Raw genomic sequence first — 20,912 nt, 5'->3', positions numbered from 1 at the left:
CATCTCAAAAGGGTGTGGTTAGAATTAAGTCAAGATATATAAGTAGTGCTTAGAATAGAGCACTCAATGACAGTTAATTATTGTTATCAGTGAGGAAAGGTAAGGTCATGCTGCTATGACAAATAACTGTAAAATCCCAGTGGCTTGAAAGAACAAAGTTTTATTTCTTGCTTAAACTGTATGTCCCCCATGGAGTAGCCATTGTCTCAGATGTTGCCAACTGCTGGGTAGAAAGCAAGATAATTCTGGAGGGCCTTGCACTAGCAATCAAATGTTCCATGTCAGAGGTGACACTGTCACTTCTGCTCCTAACTCATTGGCCAGAATTAGTTCCAGGATCACCGTAGACCACCTGCAGGCTAGAAAGGGCCATTCTATCATGTGCTTAGAAAGCAGGGGGCAAATATTTTTGGCAAACAGCACTTTGACACCCACAGTGTTTTGTTATTGTTGTTGTTATGCTTCTGCAGTGAAAGCATTTGGTGCTCTTAGTTTGAGTTTGAGTGGCCTTAACCATTTTGGCTGCTGGCTGTCACTGTTAGTCAAGGAGAACAGAGTTCTGGGAAAGATTTCAAAAGGATGGAGCGTGGGGGTGTCTTGGAGTACAGGAAGCTTAGCAGAAGGCTCTGTTTAGCTACCGCATGTCAATCCGAGCCACGGAGCCGTCTGCAATAGAAATGACTTATAAATGTTCTCCACTAAAAACTAAAAAGCAGTTCTCACACTTTAAACATGTCAGCCCAAAGACAACATTGGAAATACTGTCTATACCCCCCACTGATGTCCACCTCCTCTCTTCAAAGCTCTGCATGTTTTCTTAAGGCTTAGTAGCTCTTGGATGTGGTTTTATTTAGACATCCCCAGGGCTACATTTGTTTATTTGTCTTGAATTCCTCTAAGGTTATCCAAACGCCAAAAACAAATGACTTCCATTTAGCTTCTGATTATCTATGCAAATGGTTGGTAATCTTGAATAATGTGAATTTGTCTTTGAATGGGCTTCTTTTCCTTCTGTTCTGTGGCCAAGATCCCTGTGCCTCACCCTTTGGGTCCTCTTGGAGCTCCTTATACATAGAAGGGTCACTGATCTTATTGTCCTCTCTCAGATGGCCTGGGTTCCTGCTTGGTGGTGGGAATGACAGGGGGTGAGGGCTGGGGATTTTTTTTATCCTTTTCATCTCTAAATATCTTGATAATTTATTCTGGGTTTTCCCATTGCTGTAACATTGATGGAGAAAGTAGCAGTGCAATTTAGATTTCAGAAGTCAAGAGTGATTTGAAGAAGGAGGAGCATGGTGAACTCCCTATAAGAACATTACTGGAAAGGGAAATGCCCTGGCTATTGTCACTCCCAGCTCCCACCTGCTACAATAACACATACCTCCATGCCTTCCCTTACGTTATCTCCCACCAGCTCTGGAGGAGGAAATACCTGTATGCAAATTGTAAATCTACCACTTATTATAGCTGTATGGCTTAGGGAAAATTACCTGATTACTCTGAATCTCAGTTTCTTCATCTGCAAAGTAAGGTTTAACAACACATAAGTGTAAAGGGCTGTTGTGAGAATTAGATGATAGATGTCAGTTCTTGGCATAGTCCCTGCCACTTTAAGGTTCTAAATTATTTCTGATTGTTATTAATTACGACCAAGATTCAGTTTTATCTCTTCTAAGAACTCTAACCAGACTATTTCAAAACCTTCAATACAATGTATTGGGTTTGTAACTATGTATTAATTAAAGTAGGCTAAACTCCTATAACAAAAAACCCCAAAGTATGTCAGCTTATGTATAGTGTGTAGAGGTTTATTTCTGCTATTAATACTCCAGGGAAGAAGTTACAGGTTGCAGGTGGATGAAGTTGGGAAGGAGTTGCCTCTGCTGTGTACAGTCATTTAGAAACTCAGGACAGTATTGCTCTACCATCCTTAACATGTAACCTCTGATGTCACTCCACTTATTGTCTTTGTCATTGCATCCCAAGGCCAGGGAAGACATATAAAGGAGCACATGTGGGGTGTTGTATGACCCAGGTGCCACTATTCTGCCACAATCCACTGGAGAGAAATTCATCACAGGGCCACAGGATGCTACAAGGGATGCTGGGAGTGATTTGAAGAAGGAGGAGCATGGTGGACTCCCTATAAGAACATTACTGGAAAGGGAAATCCCCTGGCTATCGTCACTCCCAGCACCCACCTGCTATGATAACACATACCTCCATGCCTTCCCTTACGTTATACAACACCCCACATGCTGGAGATGTACTATAGCTGGGTTAGAGACCTTGTTTTAATTTTAACTTACAAAGTTATGTTCAGTGACAGACACTCAATAGCCACCCTAAAAATGCCTTTCAAATTGCTAGTACTCTAAATGAAAAGAACTATTCTTTGGCTAACTATCTCTATACTTGGTCTCCATTGAATGTGAATACAATTTACTTTTGAGCAAAGCAAAATCAAGTTTTAACAGGATGGTCAGAGATTAAATGTCTTTGACAGTTCATTCTTTGTAACAATTTAAACAAAGTAAAAAACAACAGAAACACTGAAAATTTTCTAGTGATATGTGGATTCTATTAGCAATTCTCATTACTGAAGCTATTCATTATAATCATTTACTGATACATAGTAGAGTCCATTAGCTTTTGTGTTATCTTTCAATCATTGTTTTACAATTACAGGTTCATATATATTATTTTCTTAAAGATAAATAGCACTTATGAAAACAATGTGCATAGTGGATAAATAATAATTTTGTAGACTGAAAAATCTGTTATGCTTTTTAAAAATATAAAACCAATAAAAGATATAAAAACATCTTTTCTCAGATCACCAAAAAAACAAAAAGGCAACCAACCAAATGGGCGATATTTGCAAGCAACAGTTCTGACAAGAGGTTAATATCCAAAATATATAAAAAACTAATAAAACTCAGCACCAAACAAATGGCCAAAACATATATGAAAAGATGCTCAACTTCACTGTTACAGAAATGCAAATCAAAACTACAATGAGATGCCACCTCACACCTGTTAGAATTAGAATGGCCATTATCAACAAGACAAGTAAAAATGTATTGGAGAGGTTTTGAGAAAAAGGAACTCTCATTCACTGCTTGTGGAAATGTAAACTGGTACAGTCACTATGGAAAGCAGTATGACACTTCCTAAAAATTTAAGAATAGAGCTATCATATGACCCAGCAATCCCCTCTAGTGGGTCTTTACCTAAAAACTCAAAAACATTTATTTGAAAGATATATGCATCACTGTATGTTCATTGCAACATTATTCATGGTGGCCAAGACATGGAGACAACAAAAGTGTCCTTTGATAGAGGACTGGATAAAGAAGGTATGATATACATATATTATGGAATATGACTCAGCCATAAAAAATATGAAATGCTGCCATTTATGAAAACGTGGATGGACCTTGAAAGTATCATGCTAAGTGAAATAAATTAGTCAGAAAAAGCTAAGAAACATACGATTTCACTCATATGTGGGATATAAAACTGAAACTTAAAGACACAGACAAAAGTAGAGTGGTTACCAGAGGGGCGGGGTGGGGACTAGTAAAGGTAAAGGGAGTCAAATATGTGGTGATGGAAGATGACGTGACTTTGGATGGTGGGCACACAATGCCATATACAGATCATGTATCATAAAAATGTACACTTGAAACCTATATGATCTTATTAACCATGTCACCCCAATATATTTAATTTAAAGAAACCTCTGATTTTAATCTAAAAGACTAATAACACATTTGGATTTATGAGAGGATACTTCCTCTTATAAATAAGAGCCAAGAAAAGAATAGGAGACAAATCAGTAGTTTTCAGTACCTAGTTAACAACTTTGTATGTTATCTTCTCTCTGTTAAAATAACTGGCAAAGTCTCTGTCTCCTGACTGGGTCCCAACTGATTGATACAATACTTGGGAGTTCCTTCAACCAACAAGGCCACCAGAATGCAATATATTTGAATCCCATTATCTTAACTGTTTGTAGATTTGGATTTTTAAAGATTCATTGTAATGATATTCTCTTAGGTACAAGTTATACTTTAAAAAATAGCTAAACGCATTTTGTATTGGATGAGGCCTTGAGAATAAATAGATTTTTTTAAGGATAAGGTTTGCTACTAATTCTATTATCTTGGAGCCAAATTTCTCTGTGCCTCCTTTTCCCCTATCTGTACAAGGGAAAATAGGGCTGGCAAGGGTAGACATGTCTGTTCGCCCAGACAGACTGTATGGCCTGGAAGGTGGGACAGCATCTTACCCACCAACACGTACAAACTCAGTGTCTAGAGCAGGGGTCCCCAAACTTTTTACACAGGGGGCCAGTTCACTGTCCCTCAGACCGTTGGAGGGCCGGACTATAAAAAAAACTATGAACAAATCCCTATGCACATTGCACATATCTTATTTTAAAGTAAAAAAAAAACAAAACGGAAACAAATACAATATTTAAAATAAAGAACAAGTAAATTTAAATCAATAAACTGACCAGTATTTCAATGGGAACTATGCTCCTTTCATTGACCACCAATGAAAGAGGTGGCCCTTCTGGAAGTGTGGCGGGGGCCGGATAAATGGCCTCAGGGGGCTGCATGCAGCCCGCGGGCCGTAGTTTGGGGACCCCTGGTCTAGTGGGTACCTAGCTCATGGTGCACTCGAAGTGTCTTTGCTGAACAACTGTGCTCTTGTTGGGAGGATCTAGACATCTTAAAGGGGTGCACTTAGCTCTCTATTATAAAACATAAGAAGTTTCCTCAAATAGTATTTTGGACTTAAGGAAACTTTCCACCCAAAGTTGGGTCAGTCATTACAAAATCCAAAGAAATAAAGCTGTCTGTGACTCTTTTCTTTATGTTGCAGGATTCTGATTTTAGTGGGGAAAAAAATTATGTCTTTTCTGGATGCCAAGAATAACTGATGGAAATGAGACAATTCTAAATGAAAAGAGATTTATTTACAATAAGGAAAAAAATAAATTTAAATAACAGTCTTACTTGAGGTTTGGGGAACCTGATAGAATAATAGAGGATGTTGCTTTTTTCCCTGTTGTTGTTATTTATTTATTTACTTATTTACTTATTTTTTAACCTACAGGCATGCCTCATTTTATTGCACTTCACAGATATTCCAGTTTTTATAAATTGAAGGTCAGACCCTCTACCAGCACAAAAATTAGAACTTGCTGAAGATTCAGATAGTGGTTAGCATTTTTAAACAATAAGCTCTATTTACATTAAGATATATATATATATGTATGAGGCTATTGCACACAATAAACTATAATATGGTGTAAACATAACTTTTATATGCACTGGGAAACCAAAAAATTCAGTATCTCACTTTTTTGCAATGTTTGCTTTATTGTAGTAGTTGGAAGCAAGCCCACAGTATCTTTGAGATCTGTCTGTACTCTAATTTGTCTCTCATTTCCTGAGAACTTCCCTGGAAGAGAATTAAAACACATTTCATAAAACCAAGCAGAACAAAATTAATCTTTTTTTATGATTCTGAAGCAATTTAGGACATTATACATCATAATAACTATTATTGCGACTATTATATAGTTTCAGAAAAACTGTTCTGATTATTTGAAAGTGTTGGGTGTTCATATTTTAGATAAATAAGAGTCTATTATGTTCAGACCCTGCTCCAAATTTGAGGATAATAAATAATAATAAAATGTCACTTACAAACATGATATAGACTGAGAAGGAGATTTAGAGATAATCTAGTGTCGAGACTCTATTTTCTAGGCTCACCCAGGAGAAAGAACTTGTCTAACTTCTGACCTGAGTCTCACGATTCTGTTCAATGCTCTTCCTCTGAATCTGCAATAACAAGGTCCTGCTCTGCTGGATTCGTTTCTAAATGAAATGGCGTACCCCTTGACAACGATAACTTAGAGGAGTCCTTCTGACTCTGTTTCTTTAACTTCCGTCTCTCCCCCCAATATCAACCTGAAAAAAATGAAAAAAAAATATTTGGTGTCAGAAAGGAGAGTTCTTATATTCAAATCAAGAATTGCAAAGTCATTCGCATTTTGCTTTGCCCATATGCTGTGGTAAAAATGTGAAGGTCTTAGAGCTTATTTTGCATATGTACAGAGACTCTAAATCTAAATCCAATTTTCCTCTACTGAACTAAGTAAGCAGTATTTTTAGGTAAAGTTAATTTAATGCCTCTGAATAGAAAACCAATTAAGAGCACTTTTAGCCATGTTGAAGTAGACACTGGAGGTTCATAAAATATTCCCTTGGTTACCCATGCCTGGTGCCACCCAGGGCTGAGAAGGCCTCTGTGTGTAGGCCGTCAGGTGTTTGTACAAGTCATTTCCCTCCAACTCCGGGTGTGCTTTTCCCATAATCCTGCAGGGAATTCAGTCAAGCTACAGGAGGCTCTGGCGTGCTGCAGGTGCTGCTCGCAGCTCTAGTTCTCGTTTTCTAATTTACAGTCACTGCACTCAGTCTTTTCAAATGGAAGAGCAAAGAGCAACTTCTTTTTTTATATATAATTTCACTTGCAAACTTAGAGCTCATAATACTCTCCATCTGAGTGTTATTTTACCTACCACCCTGCTGATCTGGTAGTATGTGAAATGCAAACCTGACTCTAAAGAGCAGTGATGTGAGGATACGAAACTGACCTAACCTGCCACATAAGTCAATTTGCTGGTTCTGGTGTGACCAAGACAGATTTTTAGTACCTTCCTAGTGTTTAGAGGAACTGAGCCAATTTGACAAGGAGTTTATTAATTTAACGGTGACTTCACAATTCCACTGGCTTTTTGCCAATCCATTTATCTCTTTTAAGTACTTCAGTATGGTTTTCTCTCCAGCTTCTAATTTTTTCATGATCATCTGAGATGATCAATGTTTGGTGAGTTCAAGAAAAATATGGCTGACATGAAATATACCCCAACTTTGCCATTGCTGGAGAAATGCAGAAAAATGATCAGTGAAGAGAGCACTATGTTTGGATAAAAGCAAGAGGTATTATGTGAAAAGTCAAGTACAAGACCCAGAAAAGGAAAGACTAGGAAAATTGCATTGTATTTGTTATGGTTGGTTGGTTGCAAGTAGCAGAATGTGATTAGTTAGGCAAATTTTCAAAAAAACTAAATTATATTTAAAAAAAAATTAAAGGTCTGGCCAGTTAGCTCAGTTAGTATTATCCTGAAACACCAAGGTTGTGAGTTTGATCCCCAGTCAGAGCACACAAAGGAAGTGACCAATGAATGCACAACTAAGTGGAACAACAAATTAATGTCTTCCTCTCTCTCTTTCTCTCTGTCTCTCTAAGATAAAAAAAAAAAGATTAAGTGGATACTGAAGTATCTCATCAGTATCTAAGAACAATTGCTTGAGAGAGTTGCCCCTACCAGAATCTATTGCTCCTTCTCTCAAAATTTCTCATGGATTGGGTGTGTGTGTGTGTGTGTGTGTGTGTTTTGTTCTGATTGCTTTACATCGTATCCACTTGGATCCATTAGCCACGGCTAGAGTGCAGTACAGTAATCTCACATTTTAGTATGATTATTGAGGGTCCAACTCTGGGCTCAGGGTAGATCCCAAAGAAACCGGGAAACTACTCTCAAAAGCATTTAACACGCATCTTTCCTTGCTGGCTTGAACATTGATATTTGCAGCATTTTTTCTAGAAGAGTTTGCCATTTAGACTGCTGGGGCTAGAGGAAAGGGTCCAAGAGTCGGTTTCAATGATAAAGCATTGCACTTGCCAACTTTGTGATCCTGGCTTTCCCTGGGCCTCTGTCCTTATCTGTAAAATATCTATCCGACTTGCCTTACAAAGGCACTGGGAGGATGAAAGGAGATGGTAGATGTGAAGTGTAACTTGTAGCAAACAGGACTAAGGCTTGTTAAGGTGCAATTCTGTAAGGGGTGCTGGTTATCTGGGTTGTCCAATCTGGGTAGCAAAGTGCTGACTTCACTTGGCAGTGGAATCTACTTATCTACACCTATCAGATATCCATCTCAAAAAAAAAAAAGCCTGATTCTTTGCTTTGGGAGTTTATTTACAAAAATACACATTTTTAATTAACTTACAATTGTTTCACATAAGCTATGGAGTATGAACCATACTGAGTTTACTAAATAGTATCTTTAGTATGACTATGATGATAGCCATTAACGTGGAATGTGTTCTCTTGGATTCCTTCTCATTAAAGAGGAGATGAGAATATTTTTGATTTGGTCCAGTTTGTATCCTTTTCTGCTTTCCATCTTCTGACTCACCGATGTGCTCTACCTGTACCCAACGTATTTTTTGAATTTCTTTTTCTCTTGGTAAAACTTCTTGTAACATTTGCAGAAGATTCTGTTTCTTTGCCTCACTGTTTAAAGCTGTCTTAGTCTGTCTGAACTGCTATAACAAAAATACCATATGCTGAACGGCTTATAGACAACAAGTATCTACTTCTCACAGTTGTGGAAGCTGGAAGCCCAAGATGTCAGGGTCAGGAGATTCAGCGTCTGGTGGGAGTCTACTTCCTGGTTCACAGACAGCTGCTTTTCCCTAGGTCTTCAAATGGTGGAAGGGACGAGGGGTCTCTGGGCTCTCTTTTGTAAGGGTACTAGTTCCACTCATGATGGCAGAATCCTTAAGACCTAAGCATCTCCAATAGGCCTCACCTCCAAATACCATCACATTAGAGATTAGGTTTCAATACGCAACTTTTGCAGGGATGCAAATACTCAGTCTATACCAAAAATGTATCTTTGTGTTAGAATTCTTACCAATCTTTTTCTGGGTTGTTTTTTTTTTTTTTTTTCCCAGCTGCTTCTGTTCTGAATTGTAGTGAACTTAAGAGATTCCTGTTTCTGTGATGTGCTGTTTGGGATGTGTGTTGCCGGCAACTAGTTGTTGTGGGTATGACTTCTCTGGGTGGTGTCCAGTTCTGCATCCTTCTCTAAATTGAGCCAACTCTGATTGAAGTCTGGGAATCTCTGCTGAGCTGTGGAGGTGGTTGAGAAGGGGGGTTGGAGTAGAAATGTATTGGAAATAGTACAGTTGCCCTGATTTTGAAGCTCAAAAGAGAGTTGAATTTTGGCTTCTCTTCAATGTCAAAATTTGGGCAGAGGAGCAAAATTAGGTCTTATACACCCAAATGTGATTCTAACTAGAGTCCATCAATTCACATTACTGGCTAAATTGGAGGAGGCTAAGGCTATGAAGATGGTTTCAAAGTTGGAAAGATGCAAACCCAAATGTTCTCCATAGCTTCAGTGGCGTCTCCCAGATGCCGGTGCAAGGATTCACACTCTGCCCTTTTGGAGACAGACATTCCTTCCAGATGGAGGCAGAGCTTTTTTAAAAAAAATCCTTCCCCTGAAAATCCTTTCTGGCTTTTGCATCTAATCATTCCAGACCCAGCAGTGTGTAAGTCACAATGCCACCTTTGAGAGCGTGCAAAGCCTTCCAGAGCGGCTGGTCTGGCAGCCTCACCAGATGTGCTCCCTTTCATGAGGAGTAAACAGCGTTCACAGGCTATGCAAACTTCACTACCTTTCAGCATTTCCCCTAGGTAAAATCGCACACCACTTTTCAGCAACCCAGTGTGGCCTTCTGACATTGTTTCAGGTCCAAACCAAGGAACTGATGGAGAGGAATCACAGAGAAATAGTGAGACAGCCATCCCCAGGAGAACCCATTCTGATGCCAGGCCTTCTTTGTTTTTTTTTTTGTTTGTTTTATTTATTTATTTATTTATTTGTATTTTTCTGAAGCTGGAAACGGGGAGAGACAGTCAGACAGACTCCCGCATGCACCTGACCGGGATCCACCCGGCACGCCCACCAGGGGCGACGCTCTGCCCACCAGAAGGCGATGCTCTGCCCCTCCGGGGCGTCGCTCTGCCTTGACCAGAGCCACTCTAGCGCCTGGGGCAGAGGCTAAGGAGCCATCCCCAGCACCCGGGCCATCTTTGCTCCAATGGAGCCTTGGCTGCGGGAGGGGAAGAGAGAGACAGAAAGGAAGGAGGGGGGGGGGGTGGAGAAGCAAATGGGCGCTTCTCCTATGTGCCCTGGCCGGGAATCGAACCCGGGTCCCCCCGTACGGCAGGCCGACGCTCTACCGCTGAGCCAACCGGCCAGGGCCCAGGCCTTCTTTGTTAGTGGAGAAAGGTAACACTAAAACTCTAAAACTAAGTGTTTTCAAGGCCGTTTTAACACAACTCTTCTGCTTTTCCCCAAGTACAGGATATGGCAAAAGTAGGTTTACAGTTGTATGTGAAGCACGAATTTATTCCTATATTATTATTTATTAATTATTGTGTTATTTTTCATATGAACAACTGTAAATTTACTTTTGCCCTACCCTGTATTTATCCTTCCTTTTTGACCCCAACAGCTTGTCACTTTTTATTTATGGGAGGTAGAAAGAAAATAGCAAACATGTGAACCTTTGAGGCAATGGTTTGGTCATATATTTTTTTTCTTGCTTTGTTTCCTAGAACTTTCAGATGAGCAATTATGCTTAACTTTTGGTCTTAGTTGGATGAGGTCTAGTTAATAAAAAATTAAGACTGTTTTTTGCAGTACAAGAGTAGGCATAAGAGAGAGACCACAAATACATGAGGGTAGACTCGGTTGTGCTGTGGTAACAAAGCCCCTTAAATGATAGTAGTTTACTGCAGTAAAGGTCTACTTCTTGCCCACACAGCAGCCCCATCTTGGGTCCACTGAGCTTCCTTCCATGTTGCTTTCATCCTGAGACCCATGCTAATGGAGCAGTATTTATCTGGAAACATTAGTGATATTGTTATAGAAAAAAAAAGTATGGTGGCTCTTAAAGCTCCTATTTATAAGTGATACATGTTATTCCTGCTTGCATTTCATTGGCTAACACAAATTATATGGTGACACTTAAGTTCAATGGGACGTTTGTCATTCTCCCGCAGAAATGCTATCCCAGAAAGTGACTAGATTATTTGGCAGGATTGTAGTAATACAGTCTGCCACATTCAAGTATATAAAATATTTAGTGTATGATAAGGATGCATTTTAAATGACTAAAGAAATGAATAACACTTTTAATGGACCTGGGAAAATCAGTTAATTATGTGGAAAGATAAAATAAAATTGGATTGTTTTCTTATGTTATACACAAAAGTAGTATGAATTAGTGCTAAAGGATTAGAGGTAATATACATCAATAATTTGTAATATTGGATGTTGAAGGCTTCTTTGTATATAAAACCAAAGTTTGAAAGAACAAAGGCCAATACTGATAGAGTAGACTATAGGATAATAAAATCTTCCAGTAGGTAAGAACAATCAGAAATAGAACTAAAAAATAATGACAAACAGGATAAGTGTATTTGCAATATAAATAGCAAAGAGTTAATATTATTAGTGGTAGAAAAGTTATTTAGCAGAATAATAAAAAAGTGTGTTTCAGTTGGTTGTTCCAGATGGTGGGTATTATGAGGGGGTACTCTACCCAGAACTTCCCTCCCTTTTTTTTTATCATCCTAGACTCACCTGTCTTTCCAAAGTGTCAAAGAACTAGTGATCTGTGCCAGTGAGATGAAGAAAAGACTTTTGGGCCTTCATTCTCTTTTCCAAAAAATATTTCAGTGCAGCCCTTTGGAAATGTTGTCTCCAGCTCTGTAATATGACCCAGATAAGGAATTCTAAGTCGGAAGGAAGGTTGGCACCTTTATCATAACCTTTCTTGTTTTTCTCTCCTCCCTGTCCAAGTGACTCTCACTGCAGAAGACCCACAGAACTTCTGTATGTCTAGGAGAGTAGGGTGAATGATAGAGAAGGGTAATTAGGGCCCCGGAGTTCTCAGATTCCCAAGGTTCCTCCTTCTGCCAAAGGAGATTTGTCTTTCTCTGAATACATAAATTACCGATAAATGATCCCTGAACAACTCTTGCCCACTGTCTCATGAGGAGTTCTTTAGAACAGTCATATTTCAGACTGAGAGTTTCCCTGGGACATGCTCTCCTCCATTTCCTATGCTATCAGATCTGCTTTCTGTTTCTCCTGGGCAGAATAGCAGTCATAAGCAAAATGGTGTACTGTATCAATATTAGCATCATCCAGCAGATTACAAATGCTCTTTGGACTCAAAGGAGGACAGTGGCCTCAGGCAGAAATGCAAGCCAGGTGCTACCCTTTTCAGTGAAAGGTCTGGAATCCTGAGCAGTACTCTCAGTTCCTCCATAGTGGCCTCAACCACTGCCCCCCTTCTTCTAAATCATTCTCTAAGTGATTGCCCAACCCACATGGAGTCTAGATTTTAATTTCTATTTAGCTACCACACTTTCTTCCATGTTCTGCAATTTTCTCATTAACCATGTACACATGTTTTGTGTTGTTAATTCTCCTGTTATGAACTTTAGCCAGTCTAGCCTTTGGTATCCCTACTATCCTATAAGTGGCTTTATTTCTTATCACCTTAGGTCTCTAGTACAGTGCTGAGCATGTAGTAAGTCAATAAATAATTGCTGAATTAATTTGTTGCTAAGTGTGTCCTCACTGCTCACTGAAGGTAAGCAGTGCCTTATTCAGAGCTGGACTGTGACATGGGAGGACTGGCAATTTCTGATTGTTGAGGCCTAGGCCCTCTCTTCTAAGGCCTTCTGTTGGGCCTTTCTGTTAGTCAGGATACATCAGCAATGGCTATGTTGGAAATTTCACTTCCATGGTGACTGCACCAGCACTGTGGCTGTACAGCTTAGGAAAACCCACTCAAAATGCTTCGGGTGCTCTTAAATGTGGAACAGCCATGGGTTGCTGGGTGAGGGTTCATTGTCCTTACAGTCGTTGAAGCCCCACTCATATTTAGCAGACGAGAACCTTCAAAGTGAGAGTAATCAGGCTGAGTAATTTCGCCTCTCTTTGCCTCAGTTACTTCATCTACACAATGGGGATAATAATTTTACAACTAAAGTAAGTATGAAATTTAAATGATAGAGGAGAGGTAAAGCATTTAGTGCCTGCTACATGGTGATCCCTGTAAAATTGTTAGCCGTTATTGGTGTTATATATTGATAACTTGCTATTCAGTAGTGTCTCCAGGGCTGTGTGGTGAGTCCATTGCCAGAAAGGACATAAATCTTACCAGTGGGGGATCCAAAATTCAAAAAATAAAGTTTAGTAGTTCTTTGCTTCTTATTTTTTTATTTGTTTTTAATTTTTATTTATTGATTTCAGTGAGAGAGGAACATTCTTACATCAAGCTGTTCCTCTATGTGCCCTGACTAGGGATTGAACCAGCAACCTCTGTGCTTCTGGATGATACTCTAACCAACCGAGCTATCTGGCCAGGACAAGTTTTGCTTTTTAAATCAGATCTCCCTCCAACCATGCACAGTCAAGGTGGGGCCATTCTTTTGGTTTCCTTCTCTCGTTTTGGTTAAGATCCTCTGGCTGCTCCCCAGATCCAGGCTGCATCTTGCTCACCAAAGTAACATCCCTGCAGTCAAGGTCAAGAAACCACCATTTCAGCCTCCATCCCGCCTCGACGAGATTGGCTTTCCATTGGCTTCACTAGGAGCAGGTCAAAGGCATCTTTAGAATCAAATCAGAACTCACCTTCTTCTGTACCGCCGCCGTCTCCTTTCTTCCGGGCCATGTCCCTGCCAAGCAGCCTCTCCACTTCTAGTCTTGCCTCCCACAATGCAGTCTCTCCACAGCACTAAGTTCCAAGCACTACTCCGCTGAAAACTTTCCAGTGTCTTCCAGTGCATCTACAATTAAACCCAATCTTTGCCTTGGTTTGCAAAGTCTTGTGTGAACTGACCCCTATCTAACTCTCGGTGTACCCTCTGGGCTTTGCCACCCAGGCCTTCATCCTATTGCTACAAATGCAAGACACATGTTCCTGCCTCCGGGAGTTGTCTTTCCTCTCCAAAGGTCCCCCAGCCTGGGACGCTCTCCTCCTGCCTCCTCACTCGGGCTGCATTCCTCCATTTCCATGCTCAGAAGCCTTCCCTGACCATGCTGTTGAAGCACCACGGCCTTCCCCCATCCCTCGTGAGCCCCTTGTGTACATGTGGTGTATTTTTCATAGCAGTTATTCCTATTCCATGCTGTTTGTGGTTTCTTGTCTTTCTCATCCCACAAGAGGGAAAACTTTATAACAGGACCTTGACTTTTCTCACTTCAACACTGCATTTCCAGGTCTTGGGACACAGTAGTTACTCAACAAATATTTGTAGGATAGATGAATTCCTCAGAAGAAGGCATCTAGTTATTAAGCCTTTCTCGTGCTACCCACATAGTTGATGCTCACTGTGCTACAAAATTTCCTCCTTCGCGGGGGAGAGAGGGCAGCAGGAACGTGGCAGAAACGCATACCTTGGCCACAGCTAGAAGCTGGTGTTTCTGTTTATTGTTTTAAGGCCTCGGCCTCTAGAAAGATGTTTTCTAGGGCAGGATGCACCGATGCCAGCAAGAATGCAAGTCCTCGTTCAGAGATGCCTGAGGTACAAAGATGCCTGGTTACTTTTCAAGGGTGTCACGTTTTCTTCTGGCTCAAGTTCATACCCAGAAACTTGGATAAAATTCTACACTGGGCAGCCTGGTAGTTGGCAAAATCTCCAAAAATGTAAGTGAGCTGAAGGCAACACACTAAAAGGAAAACTTTCTTTAAAAAAATTAAAACTTTACGGGAGAAACCCAAATAGCCTAAAATTCCACAATCCACATTATTCCAGATAAGAAATCTGCTTGATACAGTGAGAAAAATATGGAATGTGGATTCAGAAAGCCTAGATTTTGAGTCAGAGTTTTACAGCCAAACAAACTGGGTGAATAGAAAAATTCATTATAATTCTCTAATGCCTTGGTATGGCAACCATGGAAAACTGCTCAGGTCTGCTGCTGCCGGGACGTAACTGACAGCTGCCCCACCACTCTCCGCCCCCCCCCCCTGCAGGAGCTGCCCTTCTGTGTCCACCTCCACCACACTTTCCCCTGGCTCTGCCCAGTCAGTGAGCTGGCACAGTAGGAGACCCATTCTGGATGCACTTGGGATTTCTTCAGTGGGCAGCTTTGGTTTGGGAACACCCCTCCCCCAAGCCTGGCTGTGCTTTTCCTGGAACTGCAATGCAGCCCTCCCCAGACTCTTCCAACTTGACCCTCCCATCTTACCCCTTGTCCACGCAGGGGTCAGCCATGAGTCTGGTCTGAGGTTTCTCCCTGCTTACTCCTCTTCCATTACTGTCCCAGTAGAACCCGAGCTCTATACTGATCAGGTGTCCCTGATTCGACTTCCTTGCACAGTGGGACACTCCTGCTTACCAGCTGGGCTAGCAGCCTCTTCGGGACTACCCGTGAGGCGGCTGTGAGGATTCTACTTATCAGTGCCGAGACCAACTTCTACCTGAGGAAACACATGACCGACACAAAAGTTAGTTGCAAGAATCACACAAGCAGTTTATTACTCCCAAATCCTTTTGGAGGGCCTAGGTACAGCTTACGGGGGCCCCATCGGCGTGCTCCTCTGGGCTGTCCTTGGTCCTTGGTCATAGTGGTGTGGAGACAGTCCACGTTCAATGTTGGAGTCTGGTCTACCCTTCTAATAGGTATCAAGCTACAGCATTATCACCTCAAACCCCCTTTTTGGGAGTTCCTCTAAAGGAGCCCTTTTTATGTTAATCTACCGAAATGTCACATCAAGCCACTTTTAAGGTGTTCCTAGGGAAGCTTCTTGTTTATGTTAACCTACTGAGCTACAACATCAAACCACTTATCTATATATAAGTTCACACTAACTGGACCCTGTGCGAAAGGCAGTCTGCCTATCCTATCTGTACACACCAGATTAATTCCTGTTCAGACGTCATAGCCTTATTCACGTTCCTTAATGGCTTTTAATATTATATCCTAACTTATTTCTCTATATCTCCCACACTTTTTTTTATATTTCTATATATTTAATTACTATAACATATTACCGTAACAATTACTCAGCAAATTACTGGCATGTCTAACCTCTCTTGGATTCTGCTACTTGTTGCACTCAACCAACACACTTGTGTTTCTCATTTGTAAAACATAATCCACGGTCTCGGCGTTGCCAAACTCTTTGATTTATTCTCTTTTGGAGGGAATAAATAGAATTTATGTCCAAATCACCATAAAACTGCATTGTTCTTAGGATTAGAAAATGAGATTGGCAAAATTGCTGAGGGTGGCATCTGGCATTTAATAAGGGATAGATGAATCTGAATAAATGTCTTCTACTTTTAGGCAAGTTCCTACACAATAAGAGCCTTCTCTGTCTTGAACTTCTGTGTTACTCCAAAGACAGGCCTAGTGTGTGTATTTTGGGTGCCAGCAAGTCAGAGGCACTATAGTTTTGTCTTTTCAAATTATTTGATGTCCTAGGGGAAAATATCATAACTTATTGGACTCTTATGCTTATTTTATGGGTTAGTATTGTTTGTTTAATAATGAACTTTTTGTGGAGGAGAACACTGTAGTCTTTTCAATGCTTGGGGCATCTACAGGTCTTAATTGGTCCTGTATCTTCTCCTCCCATGATGGGCCCTAGCAACCATGGTCAGCTGCACTGGGTCTTCTGCTGGGCAATGCCTACCTGTGCCCTGGTGCCTTCTTACTGTGGGTTTAATCATATTTAAGTTTCAGGAAGTTCACTCTGGTGGCGATATGAAGAATACGCAGGAATAAAAGTAGGGAGATGGTTAGGAGGCTATTGGAGTATTCAGGTGGTAACTTGGAGTAAGAGTGAGCAGCAGTGATGGACGAAAGTGGACAGGTTTGAAGTATTTAAGAGGCACCACCCACAGATGAGGTGAAGGTGAACGACGAGGGCGTGTCAAGAATAAGTCCTGGGTGTCTGAGCTGGATGATTGAAGAGATAGTAGCTGCACGGCTCTGTTTACCTGTAATCTTTCTTTTCAGGTAGGTTTTGTCCCATTTTGTTTTAATGTCTGAAAAATTTTAGTCACTATCCCAAGAGATCCTATACTTGTCATTCAGCTGGTCTGGCTTCTCTAAATGTCATTCCCAGTGCCAAACTTCAGCTGTGATAATAAGAAGGAGGGGAGGAGGCAACAGTCATACTCTAATTAGTTTCCCTCCAATATTCAGAAAACAGCTATATTTGGCCCTGGCCAGTTGGTTCAGTGTTGGCTAAGCGTATGAACATCGTGGGTTCAATTTTTAGTCAGGGCACACAAGAGAAGCAACCATCTGCTTTTCTCCCCCAACTCTCCCTCTTCTCTTCTTCTACCTATTCCCCTCCCACAGCCAATGCCTCAACTAGTTCAAGCCTCAGCCCCAGGCACTGAGGATACTCGATCTGCCTCAGGTACTAAAAATGGCTCAGTTGATTTGAGCGTCAGCCCCAGATGGGGGATGCTGGGTGGATCCCAATTGGGCACATATGGAAGTCTATCTCTCTATCTCCCCTCCTTTCACTTAAAAATAAACAAACAAAACAAAACAACAAAACACACACAGCTATATTGAAATATAATTTACATGTCACATAATTCACCATCTTAAGGTATACGTTCAGTCGTTTTAGTTTATTCACAGATATGCATACCCATCAATTGTCTGACAATTTAGACAATTTTAGAACATTTCCATCACTTCAGAAAAGAAACCCCAATATTCTGTAACAGTCATCCTCTCTTCCCCTCTACCCTTGCCCTCAGCCCTGGCAACCATTTATCCAATTTCTGTCCATAGATTTCCCTGTTCTGGGCATTTCATATGAATGAAATCATATGTGGTCATGCATAGTCTTTTATGATTGACTTTTTTTTACCTAGTATAATGCCCACAAGATTCTTCTGTATTGTAGCATATAACAAGGACTTTGTTTCTTTTTATAGATGACTAACATTCCGTTGTTGGGATGTACCATATTTTGTTATCCAATCTTCAGTTGATGGATATTTGGCTTGTTTCCACCTTCTGGTTATTATAGATAATGCTACTATAAACATCCATGTCCAAGTCTTTCTGTGGATACATCCCTCAGCATTTTTATAATCTGTCTGAATGCGCTGATAACATCCAGGGCCAAATAAGCAGCAGGATGTTGGATGGGGTGAGGTAGCCTTACATTTTCTGGTCAAATGAAGGGGCTCAGTTTTACGCACAAGAACCACCGTACCTCGTTCGTTCAATTATAAAGGGTTTCTTTGTTTTGCTACCACTACCTCTGTTCCCACTCACCATTTTCTCCCAGCTGGTAAGAGAAAAAAGGAAGACAGGGAAAATTTTAAGAGCCTGTATAATTTAGCCATTCCTGATAATAAGCTTAAACTTTTCCTTCACTCATTCCCATTGAGGCCCTCTGTGTCATATACATGTCCTCATTGCTCCTGGATGCTTATGAGTATTTTAGATAACTGTGCCTGCAATCACCAGCCCTCTCTGCTTCTCCTCCCCTGGTGGGGACTTGGCCACCTGCCAATCACAGCAGAGTGCCTTAATTCCTTCAACACATGTTCAAGGGGGGTCCCCTGTGTGTGCAGCTTCAGGCATAACTCTGCTGCCAGAGCAAGAGCACAGCTGCTCCCCAGCTCTCTAGGCCATCGGGAGAAGTTGAGGCTTTGGACTTAACGTTCCACCAAAAGTGCAGCTCAGTCTTATTGAATATCTGGGCCTTATAAAATCTTCACTATAGTGTCTGATAAGCCTGCTCCCATAGGGACAGGGTCATGGACAATGACCTCTCAGGGTGCTGGAAGAAGTGGCCAGCCTCCTGCACGAAGCTGGCCAGACCTCCAGAAGTTAGCCCCTGTGACCTGATGTTCACAGTGCTCTTGCTACCGGTTCTTGTCTCTGTGCCCCTACTTTTTGAAAGGCCTGCACAGGCAGTAGAAAGCTGGATCGATTTGTACCATCCTCTGAGAGCTAACTGTGGTGTTTGTTCCCAATCTACATTCAGTCATTTTATGGTGGGAGCTTGAAGTCAGCCAGGTGAGTATTTACAGTACAGAAATTGGCACGCACTATGAAGCAGGGATTTTGTTTTCCTCCCAGAGAGCAGGTTATTAAACATTTACCAGCATATAACTGCACACAGGTTCCTGCTGCTCCGGTGTGGGATAAGGGCTGTTTCCCTGGTTTTGATGGGCACATTGGAACCTTTGGTTATTATAAAATGAGAGTCAAGATTATGAGGCAAAATGACCACATGCAAATTCTCCTTCCTTCCTTCTTCCTTCCCTCCCTCTCCCTTCTCTCCCCTTAGATGCTTTATTATTAACCAACAGGCTCTGTTTGCCCATAACCCAACTAGACTGACAAATGCAAGACAGACTCTGTTCCTCTCTCCCTTCCTCTCTCTCCCTCTGCCTCCATTCTGCCCCTCCCTTCCTCCTTTTCCCTTCCTCTCTTGCTCGCCCTTCTTTTCTTCCTTCTTCCCGTTCTTCCTCCCCACCATGTGCCAGGAGCTGTGTTGAGCTCTGGGATACAAGGATGCATATGTTTAGTCTCTGATCATATCACTTTTTTTTTAAGTGAGAGGAAGAGAAATAGAGACAGACTCCCACATGCGCCTCAATTGGGATCCACCTGGCAACCCCCCACCCCATTTAGGGCTGATGTTTGAATCAACTGAGCTGTTTTTAGTACCTAAGGCTGAGGTACTCTGACCAACCAAGCTATCCTCAGTGCCTAAGGCCAATCCTTAGACCAACTGACCTATCTGCAGCACCTGGGGCCGACGCTCAAACAATCAAGCCAATGGCTGTGAGAGGAGAAGAGAGAGAGAAGGGGGAAGAGAAACAAAGGGTTGCTTCTCATGTGTGTCCTGACCAGAGATTGAACCCGGGATGTCTGCATGCCAAGCCAATGCTCTTTATACTGAGCCAACCGTTCATGGCCACTTCACTTCTTACAGCTCTCTTCTCTTGCTCTTATGTCTTTGCTCACAAACATGCCCCCACCTACCTGGCTAATGACAACTGCATCTCTGAAATGTCCCAAATCTACTCTTAGCATCCTTTCCCGAGTCACACAAGCAGCTTGACTCAGGCCATCCCATGCAACCCGAAGACACCGCCTCAAGATAGCAGGTTTTCTTTGATTTTCTCACTATATTGTCCTCCTGTAGGCAGGAGCTGTGACTGACTCATTCTTGTGACTTAATACCATGGTTGGGATACTGCAGACAGTGCATTCTGCTGAACTGAATTAAATACTCAAGGCCCTTAAGCAAGAAAGAGGAGAAATTACACTTACAGAGCACTTACTGCATGCCAGTCGCTGTAGTAGGCACCTTATGTTTTGTTAAACTTGATCCTTAGCAAACAGTAATTACTATCCCCTTGTTGGCTATTGTTGAGCACAGGTGCTGTGGAAGCACAGAGGAGGGACATGTGAGCCAGACTGGGTCAGAGAGCATCCCCGAGGAGGCAATAATTCACCCAAGGTCAGAACATATGAGTAAGTTACCCCACAAAAAGCAGGAGGGACAGTGGAACAGACAGAAGGACACAGGTTAAAGCTCAGGAATGTGGGACAGCTTGGTGAGTGCTGAGAACCGGAAGCAACTGAAAGAAGTTGGAACATAGAGCAAGGAGAGTGAGAAGTCTGGGCCACTGGTCTGGAGACGTAGAGGAGGCTGGATCCCAGACTCTCTGTAAGTGGAGGAGGTGAACTCCACGCTGATTAACCCCCGGGCTCCGTTAGCAAGTCGGAGGGGACGCTCTTGAGCTCCTTCTCAGTGGGAAACTCGAGGAACACAGTTGGCCTGCTGCCACTGGCTGATACAGTCCATCAGTTCTAAGATGCACAGTTGTATTTTCCCTCCATGTCCTAAGTCTGTGAAATGAGAGTTTATCTTCCAGGTGATGTCGGTATAACCACTGCCCACCTGGACTGAAGGTGAGGTCTTCCAGGGAGGGTTTGCCTTTGCCT

General features: G+C 41.7%; 1 non-coding gene across 1 annotated transcript; it reads right to left on the bottom strand.

The window, feature by feature from the left end:
• Nucleotides 1-10,068: 10,068 nt before the first annotated feature.
• On the bottom strand, nucleotides 10,069-10,145 carry TRNAG-GCC (transfer RNA glycine (anticodon GCC)). Its single transcript has one exon. It is a non-coding gene; the product is annotated as a tRNA-Gly (tRNA).
• Nucleotides 10,146-20,912: the final 10,767 nt, after the last annotated feature.

Source organism: Saccopteryx bilineata, chromosome 2 (assembly GCF_036850765.1).
Source record: "Saccopteryx bilineata isolate mSacBil1 chromosome 2, mSacBil1_pri_phased_curated, whole genome shotgun sequence".
NCBI classification, from domain to species: domain Eukaryota; kingdom Metazoa; phylum Chordata; class Mammalia; order Chiroptera; family Emballonuridae; genus Saccopteryx; species Saccopteryx bilineata.
Note: the sequence above shows the minus strand (reverse complement) of the source record. Positions and strands in the feature narration are given on the sequence as shown.